A 12,417-nucleotide genomic window follows, 5' to 3' on the forward strand; every position below is an offset into this window, starting at 1 on the left:
TTTAAGAGAAAATGATCATTTTATGGCCTTGAACAAAGACAATTTCATTTAATAGTCACAGGTAACAAACGCCTATCTACATTTGACTTGTTCAAAAGTTTCCAGTAAGGAATGATGTGGGAGGCTAATGTGGATGGCATAAGGCACGTTTGTGAGAACATTATCATGAATTCTTTTCTCATTTTTCTTGTCACTTCTTTCTCCTCACTGTTCTGGTCTTAACAAAGGAATCGGTCACACTGCACTATCAGGTAGATGTGACAGAATACTTTATCATTTTATAGGAAGCATTTTTATCCCATCACCTGGGTCAGGATGGTTTTCCAAAACTTCTGTGATTTGTGAACAGATTTGTCCAAGATTACGAAGGGCCGAATAGGCGCAGTGTGCCGTGTGCTCACATGGTGACATAGTTACCAGTCAAGACAGATCCCCTGAGTTAATAGCTGCTAAACCAGGCATATGACCTTGGGTTCAATTTGAGTTTCCTTGGCATCTCATGAAATAGCTCAGGCTAGCCTCTCTAGAATTGTACAACACTGCACTCTTTCAGAGGCTGTGCCTACTTGCACAAACATTTTCATTAGTTCAACAAATAGTTCACATCAGATTAGAATGTACCCGGCACTATCCTAGGTGCTGGAGATGGGTGGCTGAACAATATGGACATTGTCTCCTTTTGACTGTTAGACTCTGGAAAGGAAGAAAGACATAATAATTGATGTGCAACACAAGAAAATACACAACTGTTATTGACTAAATTCAAAACTTTTTTTCTCAAGTAAATTAGTTCAACCGAATTCTACTTTTTTTCTCTTCATTATTTATTTTACCTCCCACTACATCGTAGCTTCTCATGGGGTCTATAGTGAGGGCCAAGTGGCTGTCCCAAAGGAGACTGGTTAAGTCTTGGGCTCCCCGACTTCTCTAGGGAGGTGTTATCAGCTCCTGCTACTTTCTTCCCCTCCACCTCCAAAAAGTTAGTTTGAGATAGAGAAAATTTTAGCATTTACCCCAAAAGGAAATATTTGTGTCTGTGTATATGTCTATAGAGCAGCGGTTCTCAACCTGTGGGTCACCAACCTGTGGGTCGCGACCCCTTTCGGGGTCGAACGACCCTTTCACAGGGGTCGCCTAAGACCATCGGAAAACACATTTATAATTACATATTGTCTTTGTGATTAATCACTATGCTTTAATTATGTTCAATTTGTAACAATGAAAATACATCCTGCATATCAGATATTTACATTACGATTCATAACAGTAGCAAAATTACAGTTATGAAGTAGCAACGAAAATAATTTTATGGTTGGGGGTCACCACAACATGAGGAACTGTATTAAAGGGTCGCGGCATTAGGAAGGTTGAGAACCACTGCTATAGAGTCATGCGCCTTTTAACAATGGGGAGATGTTCTGAGAAATGCTCCGTCAGGCAATTTTGTCATTGTGTGTACATCATAGTGTGCACTTACACAAACCTAGATAGTCTACTCCTGCAATTGTATATGCTACACTTCTATATGACTGGCATTGCAGTGGGTTTGTTTACACCTGCATCACCACAAACATGTGAGTAATATGTTGTGCTAGGACATTACGATGGCTATGAGATCACATCACTGAGTGATAGGAATCTTTCAACTTTGTTATAATCTTATGGGACTGTTGCGTATATGTGGTCCGTGGTTGACTGAACAGTCTTTATGTGGTGCATGACTGAATATAAACAATGGAAATCCTAAAGTGTGTGCATACAACTCTATTTTCCAAATTTATGCACCTCAATCAGCCAACCAAGGCCAAAGTGCCTACATCCCCAAACTCAGAAGGTTCTTTAGCAGATTAGTTAGGGGCCAGATCCAGGAATGTAAGAGAGAGTTTGTAGCTTGGGCCATCTGTGTGGTGTCACATGAGTGACCAGCATCACCCTCTCCTGAGTATTTGTCACCATTTGGCATGATTAATTCTAAGTTTCCTGTAGTTCTCATTTCCATCACAGCTGCTGTGTGGCTCTGATAAGTGTGTTGTGCACAGGGGTATGGGAAGGGAGTCAGGGAAAGGAATGGAAATTTCTGTAGTTTTGGTTTTGGTGTGCTCTGCTATTGTCAAACTCAGAAGAAACGCACAATAGGAAATAGGTCAGTTTTAACCGAACTTTCTAGGAGACTAAGGCAGTGGCTTTTGACATTCATCTAAGTAGATGATAAACAATTGCTTCTAACGTTGTTAGTCGGCATGGCTGGTTGATAAATAAAGTCTTTAGCATAGACTTACTGCATCCTACAAGAACAGAAACCATTTCTCTTTTGGTGAGAAGAATGTTGTCCCTGATCACAGTTAGCACAGTCCCTGGGCTGCACCTGTAGCATCCGGTCAGGTTAAATTTGGTGGCCACTACACATTATTTTTGTACCCTGAGTCAAGACAATGTTTTCATGATCCCTAAAGTGCTGGCAAGTCACTCAATTCAAGAAGAAAAGAAGAAACAATCTTATTATAGAATGGACCATTTGATCTGGTAGCCCCTTATACACAGCCCTCTATTTTTCTCTGTGCCACCTAGGGTGGATTGAATGCAGGACTGTAAAGCATTTAAACCATGTGTTCAGTTTCCTCTTGCTTCTCCTTCCTAAACCGGTTTCCCTTCTACTGATGTTCTCGCTCCTCTCTGTCATCATTTGTCTAGTCTCTTGACTGTACAGAGACAACCCACAGCTCAATTTGCACTTCTGTTCATTGCTCCATGTCAGATCCTCTACTAGGCCCTTTCCATGATTATCTCAAACACCAACTAGTAGGCCCTGTTAGGATCTCCATTTGTCAGATTACCTAAATGTTAAAAAATGTTACCAGTGTATTATGTCTAAAACAGAACTCTTGGGCCACTCCACTAAGTCCCATCTTCCTCATCTACCGTGTTCTCAAACCAACCCACTGAGTCAGTTTTGACTCTTCTCCCTCCCTCATCCCCACATCTAATCCAGCAATAATTATTGCCAACTCCACTTTTAATATCTATCTCATATCTGACCATTTCTTATGCGCTCCGTTATTACTCCCTAAATTTAAGGAAGACTCTGCATTGCTATTTCCTTTCCCTTGAATATCCCTCTCTCAGACTTTCCCTTGGCTCACACTATCTCTTCATTAAGATTTAGGTAAAAAATGTCACCTCCTCAAAGCTTTTTTCTTGCCTATCCTATTTCCCCCTCTCACTATCTCTTTATCCTACTTAGTTATTTTTATGGTAGCTTTCACTGCTTTTTCTTGGTGCTTATTCTACTATGTTTCTCTGTTTTTATTCTATCATCCCTGGTAAAGCATAAGCTTCATGAGGACAAGGACTATGACTGTCTTATTACCTAGAACAGGGACTGACATGGAGTAGACACTCAACGATACTTATAAATGATAAATAGACGAGGAAACACAAGCCAGCAGAGATCAAGCCACTTGCCCAAGGTTACACAGCTAGTCAGTACGTGGTGGAGCCAGGACTGGAGCCTTGGTCCATCTGTCTGCTAATTGCTGTGCTAAATTTAATGTCACTCTCTTTTCCTCCCCATCAAATAGATCACCCCTGCATCCTGGCCTCTTCATTCTGGTTTCTCTAGAAACCCAATGTCTAGCCTAATTTTCTATAAGTAATTAGGACTGTAGACTTCTTTAAAAGGATGCCTGAGGATGGTAATTTGGTTATCCAAAAGAATGAATCTCTAATTTCAGTTAGAATCCCAATCACTAAAGAGGAAGAATTGGGTCAGATTTTTAGAGGGCTGTGGGGGAGGGGGACATTGAGACAATGGAGAATATGCTTCCATCAAATAACATCAGGAAGGTGGATCCATCTATGCAAAGATTGGACACATCATCATCCCTTCACACGTACATCAAATATACAAAGGTGTTTCATGCATATTATCTCCTTGCATTCTCAAAATAACCCTTTAAAGCAGCAGTCGCCAACCGGTGGTCCAAAAGGTTGCCGACCCCTGCTTTAAAGTTAGTATGTGAGAGTCCTTATTCCCTTGACAAAAGAAGAAAAGGAGTCTCAGAATGGTTGTGTGACTTTGTCCAAGGACACCTGGCCAGTATGGTAGAGCAGGAGATGTTGTCTGTATCTTCAGAGTCATAAGGTCTTACTCACTGTATTGTAAACAGAATTTCACTTCTGTGCTGTCCCTTTAACAATGCGAAGCATGGAGATAAGGAACTATATTAACAAGGGGGAACAAATATGAAATGTGGCTTATTGGTGAAGGAAGGGGGAGGCAAAAATAATCTATTTATCCAAAATAGAACAATTTTGTTATAGACTTGAATACTGGCACTATGGTAATATATATATATATTTAGACCCTTTTATGCTTCAGAATTTCTGATACCTTTTCCCAGTCCTAGTATCCCTCACTTAACTCCATGCTATCTCTGTAAACCTTCTATTTCACTGTTGAATCTTTCTTCTCCCACTTTCTCCCTCACTCCTGTTTTCCTTCCTGCCTCATTCCCATCTTTACTTCTTTCTTCCCTTCCTTCCTTTCTTTCTTCCTCTTTTAATTGTTGGACTATAGTTGAGTAAAAGGTATAAATATATTTTTGGCTCAAAATTCTTTGGTCTCATTCCTTAGAGAACGACCCTAGTTTTTTGCATTGCCTCTCCATAGAGACTCAAGATTTGTTCCCTCCATAATGATAAATAAGAGCTTCAGTTTTATTAAGCATCTACTACATGGCATACAGTGTGCTGATGGCCTTACATTTATTGTGTCATTCAAATCTCAAAATACAGAATGAGGCGTTATACCCATTTTACAGATAAGAAAACTAAATCTAAGTAATTTGTCCAAGCTCTCATGTCTAGTGAGTGGCAAAACTAGGTTATAAACTCATGGATGATCTGAAGGAGAACATTGTCAAAACTTGTTTGAACCATTTGATCAGGTCTTGAAATGACATATAAAATATGTACCCCTATGCATGGCCGACTTCGCTAATCATTCATGATAGCTTGATGACTGAGCCCAGAGTCTGTCTTGATCTAGCTTTTCAGGCCACCGCTAATGCTTGGTTAGAGTTGGCATGGAGACAAGACTATTTGCCATCAAAAAAGTCCTGCTCTGTGAAGCCAGAGATCTCATGATTTTGTGTGGGGTTTATTTTCTTGTTTGATAGAGTTGTCATAGTCTTAATATTTCAGAAACAGACTCACAGCTCCAAAGATGCCTCATTTTCAGACTTACCCCTCTCCCCCTTTCTATTTGGAAGATCTGTGAGGTTTCCAGGAGCCATCCCCTTCGGCTGAGTAGACCACTTGGGACTGCAGTTAGGGGTCTAATCTAGATTAAGTGGTCCAGAAAGACTTCTTGCAGAGGTAGCATCTGGGGTAAGATCTGAAAAATAAGAAGGAGTTGAGGGAAGAGCATTCAAGGAGAGGGAACAGCAAATGAAAAGGCCTTGGGAGAGGAACCAACTTGATGCATTTGAAGAACAAAAAGAAGGTCCAGGGTTGCAACTCCACGCTACTTGGTATTCGTCCAGATGGCTAATTTGTCGTAATGACCTTTGTAAAAAGAGCTGTAACAGGTAGGATTGTGGATGCCACACCTGAAAAGCTACATAATAAAATAGCAAGTTTGTGCTACTAGATCATAAAAGAGAAACAGATGGTCACATATATTTGACTGCTTTCAAGGAGGAGGCATATCAGATCAAGCCACAAATAAAGTGTTTTGCACTTGGTAACATCTAAGTGAACAGCTTCACCTTTTTCATGTATTTTACTTCCACTAGTCAGGAGCGGTTCTCAACCTGTGGGTCGCGACCCCTTTGGGGGTCGAACGACCCTTTCTTTTACAGGGGTCGCCTAAGACCATCCTGCATATCAGATATTTACATTACGATTCATAACAGTAGCAAAATTACAGTTATGAAGTAGAAACGAAAATAATTTTATGGTTGGGGGTCACAACATGAGGAACTATATTTAAAGGGCCAGAAGGTTGAGAACCACTGCGACTAGTGTGTCAGGGATTGGCAGTTATTTCCTCCACGCTTACTATCTCATGGCCTTGAGGGGATGAGGAAGAAGGAGAGAGGAAGCCCATCATGAAAGGGTGCAGAAAGTTGATGAGTTGTGCTGACCTAGGATGGGGAACAGATGGGAAGAAGGAAAGCGAGGCCACAACAGGAATTTGCATGACTGTGACTTACATCTTTGGAAGCCATTGCTCAGCCCCCTCCCTGTTGAAAGCCCCATACAGTTATCACCCTCCATGGGTCTGCCACATACTTGCTGTGCAACCTTAGACAAGTGACTTAACTCCTCTGATTCTCAGAAGCTTCATCTGTAAGGGCTGATTCTCAACCCTCTTTGGAAATCAAAATCACCCAGAGAACTTTTAAAAATACAGGTGTCCATGGCCCACCCTCGGCATTTTGGATTCATATGATGTGGGAAGGAGCTGAGCAAGGCATGAATATTTTTACAAAGGTCTTTGGGAGAGAATCAAAGCCACCAGGCTGGGTGATCTTAAGGTCCCTTGTGGCTCTGGCCAATTGCATGTCTCCCGAGCAGACAGCAGAATTCATCAGTGGGCTTACTCTTACTGTGATGGACCCAGCTTTAACCTATACACTGGGCGTGGGTGCGAGGGGAGCAGGAGGGGTTAGCTCGGGAAGCTCAGAGCTGCCAGGCCTTAGGAAAAAAGTAGAGCATGGAGTGACCTCTGCCTTGGTGAGACTTTGCAGGGTTGATCTCTGTCAGCATCAAGTGGCTGCTCAAGAGTATTAGTAAGTCGGTGAAAATGAGCCCTTAATTAGCCGAGCAGCTGTGCTGGCTGAGGACACTCCAGCCCTTTTCATGATAGCAGAGCTTCCCCTCCTACCTGGACTCAGGGAGCCTTGTTGTGGCCTGAGGTTTAACTCCCCACTAGTCCTCACAACCAGGAACTTCTCAAGGAAACTCTCCAGTGCATTCCAAGGTAACAATGGCACTGGATTGGACTTGGACTTGTTTAATTCTGAAATCAAGGTCACTAGAAAGTACTACGGCTCTTATTTGTGTGGTTTGGGTTTTTGTTTTTTTGTGGTTTTTATTATTAATATTTTTTTTTTTTTTGGCAACATCTTTCTTTGCATTTGATGGTCCTGTCATCCCCAGAACTGTGTATGCTACTGATCCTGCCTGTATTCAAAGCTGTTATTAAGTGGAGTCTTTTAGATTTTAGAGAAATGATAATGGTTCCAAAGATGACAGAAAGTGGCAGCTGGTGACAAAAAAACCCTTGATAAGACGACAACAGTAAATCAAACTACCGCCACTTTTTCGTTTCATGTTTGTTAATACCACCTCGCCTTTTGAAGTTTAAAGCAAGGTTCAAAAAAGCCAGGTGCTGAATCATAATATTAAAGCAAGCAAGGAGCTCCATGAAAGCGAGGAGATCTGAGGGGGGACGGCAACAAACACAGCTTTCAACTGCCTTTTGTCGGCCTTTCTGCAGATGTCACCAGTGGTTATCCCAGCAGAGGGTTCGGCTTGTAGCAGCGCCTCTGGCTGATTCCCGCGCTGCGTTTCAAGTGTCAATCAAAAAGGAAGGACGCAGCTTAGGTCCTGGTCATTGTCCTGTGAAAAGAGCCAAGCGTTTAACATTGATTTAGCTCCCTCAATATACAAAGATAGAGCCAGCTTTGTGCATCGAAAAGGGCCTTTGGCAAGGTTGCTTGTAGAGCAATTCCATCGCATGGGATGCGCCTTGGTTAAGCTGTCACGCTGCGGTGTCTGGAGCCCTCTGAAAAGTTATTCAGGACTGAGTGAGCAAATTAAAAAGAAATAGCACGCTCCCCGCAAGAGCGGCGCCGGTGGTGGGTGGAAGAGGCCTGTTCCCCATCTCTTGGTCTTGAAAACAGTTTCTAAATATCCAGTGGTTTTGAAACGGGGAGTTAGGGCAAGAACGAGAGGAAGGCAGCGGAGACCCGGGGCCACTCAGAGGGGGCAGCTTGGTTTGCGACATTTCTCTCTGCAAATTCCACGTGGCTGGCAGGTCAGGCGGGTTCCCCCTGTCCTTACCTTCATTTATGTTTTATTTCCCGTGAGCAGACTCCAGTTGGGCCAAATTTCGGGGGGGAAATGATTACACCAACATTCCAGTTTCATCAAATGACCTTGTTGCTTTTGTTGCTTCTCTTCTTCTTTCCCTCTGTCTCCCACTACTCCTTCTCCTTCTCTTTCTTCATCTCTTCTCCTCTTCCTCCTCCTCTCTGCCTTTGTTGTCCTACACTATACCCAGTCATAGAATTACAGTTTAGCTTATACGTTTACTTTTCAACTGTGTGGTCTGGCGCCATGTGGACAGTCATCCCCAAGTGACGTTACACTTCCCACTTCCCAGTCCTTCCCTCCTCATCACTAGAGTCAAGTTCTCGGAAACTCAGTGCACTTCTTGGGCTACGTGGCGGTTGATCCAGGTTAAGAGTGTGATTGATGCTCCCTGAATGTTCACACGCTCTCCTTCCTTTCCCAGCGTTCTCTGCGGTTGGATTGGGGTCTTGGATGACTTTGAGCTCATGAGAATGTGGACTGACTGTCATCTCACTTCTCCTTTGCAGCATTAATAGTCAGTGTGCCTGGTTCATCCTTTCTGCCCCTTTAGAGGCCATGTGTTGAAATGACAGAGAGCTAAGATGGAAGCAACTTCCATCCCTGAGTGAAGGCAGGCTCCCCAGAGGGTCACCTGACCTCGGGGAATTTTTCATGAACAAGAATTTCACCCATCCGGTCTGATACACCCAGCTTAGCTAGACGTACCCTGATCGGGCACTCGTGGAAAAGGGGTGGTTCTGAAATTTTGGCTAGCCATAGAGCTTTTTCCAGCAGCTGATCTAACCTGTGTAAACATAGCAAGACGATAAATGGAAACACAACCACACAAAAAGGGTTCATTTTCCATTTAGCCACAGTTCTGAGTTCTCAACGATTTTAGTCTGTCTGTCACACTGAGACACCCTCTTCATTTGTGCCCACCGCCATGCCATCTGCAATTACTTTGCCAAATTGTCCTTTGGCTGCATCTGCCTGTTAACACCTTGACTAAGAATTAACCAAACCATCTGCTTCTTTCACTCTTGAACCCAAGCTAGTGAGTATGACTTACAGGAAATCAATCAAACGTGCTGACGAGTGCCACTGCTGATTTCTGGTCTCCAGTCTCAGCTGCCCCTCAATACCAATTAGCAATTCCATCACATGTTCTAGTTAGCGTCTTATGCATCTTCTTAGCATATTATATATTACTTTCAATTTCACAATAAAATGATAAGGGTCATTGACATGGGTTTTCTTAAAATTCCTACCTACACCCCACAAGCTTTTCTGTGCCTCCCTCCCCTGTCTCAAAGGATTCCTCCTTTCATCCCAGGATGAGCCTTACACCTGTCTTCTGGATCTCATCTCTTAGAACATTGCTGAACTTGTTTTATTCCTAGAATTTCCATTGTTTGAGCATATAAACCAGGTTCTCCCTATAGCCTTTGAACAGAGTGGCCTACTAACATTTCCCTTTTTCTCATTCCTCAGCCATCACTTGACCCACAACAATCTGCTTTCTGTCTTATCTATTTAAATTGCTCTGGCAAAGGCCACCCATGACCTCCGTGTTATGGCACAGGCACATTTACATCATCCTCTTGTCTCCACCTGTCTGTACCATGTAGACTCTTAACCACTGCCTTCTCACCTGGTTCTCCAAACTTTGTTTCCAAGATGTTATTTCCTCCTGGCTTGCCATTCCCTTCTCCAGCTTCTCTTTCAACATCTTCTACCAGGTTCCTGTCCCTTTGAACACCACCCCTCCCCTGAATGCCATCCTCAAGCTCCCATTGTGGCCCTCTTTTTCAACTCAAGATTTCTGAAATAGCCTTCATGGTGCTGGTTGGAATCTGGGAAAGGGATGGGTTAAAAAACTCAAACTCACCTACTTATGAAGAGAGGACTCTCCTTGGCCCAGATTTTGGCTCCATAATAGAGTACTAATTCCCCAAACACAGTTGGCTTGTACAGTATTGCAAATAGATATGGCTCAGATTATACCAAGGACTGGGTCTCCACCTGTTTTTATGATGCTCAGCATCTGCACGGAACTCCATATATGAAGTTTCTTAGATGTGTGACAGTTCTTTTGCTCTCTAATGATTACAGCAGTAGACCTGGGACTAGATGAACAGTTGGGCAACTGGCTGCTGCTTCTCACCCCAATGCATTTGAATATGCTCTCATTTACCTGTGAACTGTGGACCCCAATGCCCATTGGGGATCAAGCTTAAAGCAATTCCATGAGAGGTGAAACTGTCTATCTTCTTTTGCTCTGTTCCAGAGATGCATCTCTAAAGACTATCTTTGCTTGACTCCGCTTTCTATCTTTCCAACAGAAAAATTCTTCAACTCCATTGCCTCTCAATGCTCATTAACCTTAGTTAGTAATTTTACATACGAATGTTTGGCTTCGATATAACTCTAAACACCTGAGTCAGAGAGCAACTTGTTTATTCCTCATGGCCCTGACATGGCACTCTCATCGACCTATTCCCATATTTATACTGAACAAGGATGAAGGGAGAGTTTCCTCAACCTTTTTCTTCTTACTGTAAACAAAAACACTTCTTTACTGTAAGGATGATCTGATGTCTTTATCCTTGGAAAAAAAAAAAAGCATGTTGGTTTTATCAGAGACTCAACTTCCCTGGGCATCTCCATGTGGCAACTAGTTTGACCTTTTTGACTGCAATTGCTAGTTTGGTAGACCAAGTCATCAACTTGAACTGATTGCTTCTCATGGCCCGAAAGGTGACCTGGGTTACATGCAGATACACACTGATTTCGTGACTTCGTTCTGGCTTCCTAGTCATGATGACAACTCAGCTTTGATTCTTAAGTTGCAATTCATTTTCAAGTATTAGCCAAGCTTTAAAACCACAACAGACAGCAAAGGCGATAAGTCTATAGTCTGGGAAAGGTGAAGTCACAGGACATTAAAAGAGAAAGAAGAAAAAATACTGCAAATCCACAGACCAGCTGAAGCCAATGTCATATGACATGTGACTTTGTTTACCCTGACTGGGGGTGTCAGCTCTGAGCACTGGGGGCGAGGCAGGCGGGTGAGGGAGACCTGTTCGGAGATAGGAGTCATCTGCATATTGAGTGTATTAAAGATTTAAGGGGCCCTTTGGGTCTTTCCATCCAAAGACTGTTATCTTCTTCCAGTTGCTCAGTTACTGTGCCAGGACCACAGGGTAAAGCAAGTCTGATTTAACCACATCTCTGGCCTTTCGTTACAATTTCTCGTCCCTCCACAGTGCTCCTGTAATGGGGAACATTTATTGTGATTTTTAGCGGCAGTTGAGCCATATCCCTACTCTCTTTCCTCCACACTCCTGCCTCAGATGTTGTGAGGCCTCTGAGAGCCCAAGGGATGGTGGATCAAGGACAGAATAGAAATCACCACTCTCTTAACTGCTCCAAGCATCCAAACAAAACATTGGAGTGCTTGGGAAAGTGCCCGGAGTCTCCAGAACCCTCTGTAAGGTGCTGAAGCTCATGCAGTAAGAGTGGGGCAGCCCCACGTGGAAGCTCTCACTATGGGCATCTCAGATGCTACAAACTGACACTAACGATGGCCCCTCTGGTCAGAAGACATCAAACCACAGCAAAAGGACCACAGGTGCTGCTGGGCTTCTCACGAGTGGCCCGCCTTCGGGCCGCTTTGGTCTGAGCCGTGTCCATGGATCTCCCTCATGGCTGCTGTCACCTCACTCGGTGCCTCTAGCACATGTGGGTCTTGTGCCCCTTCGTTCATGGACAACCAGGAAGTAAGAGTTTCCCTGTCACCCAAACAGCCAAAGGAAAGTAAAACCAAGAAAAAAAAAAAGAATCAGACCACACAGCCACATCATTTCAAAAGAAACAAACTCTTTCTCTGGCGTCCTGATGGAATCCACTCTTCAGTGTCCTCTAGAGAAAATCTACACGGGGGTGGAGAAGCAGGACGTGAAGAGAAGCGGAAAGGAAGAAGGTGCATTTCAGACCAAGCCTGTGTAGGCTGTGTCCACCCCTACCCAAGACCTGACCTTGCTCCGATTTGATTTATTGCAATTCATCAAAGCAGTCAAAATTGGTATGAAAATCTGCATTCCACCTGTTGTGGAATAAACTAGCCACCGGGGAGGGGGCTGATCAAATACATTCATTCTGGTTCCATTTGGCTTTTGCTATATCAATAGCAGAGACAGAGATGTTGTTGAGGCAGTTCTCTGGCTAACTCACTGATGAAGTCTTCTAGTTTCCACCTCTGAAAAACAGTAACAGTGAAGAGGCTGCCTTGGGCTTCAGAGGAGGCAGTGGTGGCCCATGTTACAGACGGGA

At 43.4% G+C, this 12,417-nt stretch overlaps 1 long non-coding RNA gene across 2 annotated transcripts in view; it reads left to right on the top strand.

Annotated features, from left to right (window-relative positions):
- The window catches only part of LOC102263601, a 199,507-nt gene that overhangs the window by 167,748 nt on the left and 19,342 nt on the right, over positions 1-12,417 (top strand). The gene's annotated exons all lie outside the window — the stretch shown is intronic.

This window comes from Myotis brandtii, unplaced genomic scaffold, assembly GCF_000412655.1.
Source record: "Myotis brandtii unplaced genomic scaffold, ASM41265v1 scaffold197, whole genome shotgun sequence".
In the NCBI taxonomy this organism is placed as follows: domain Eukaryota; kingdom Metazoa; phylum Chordata; class Mammalia; order Chiroptera; family Vespertilionidae; genus Myotis; species Myotis brandtii.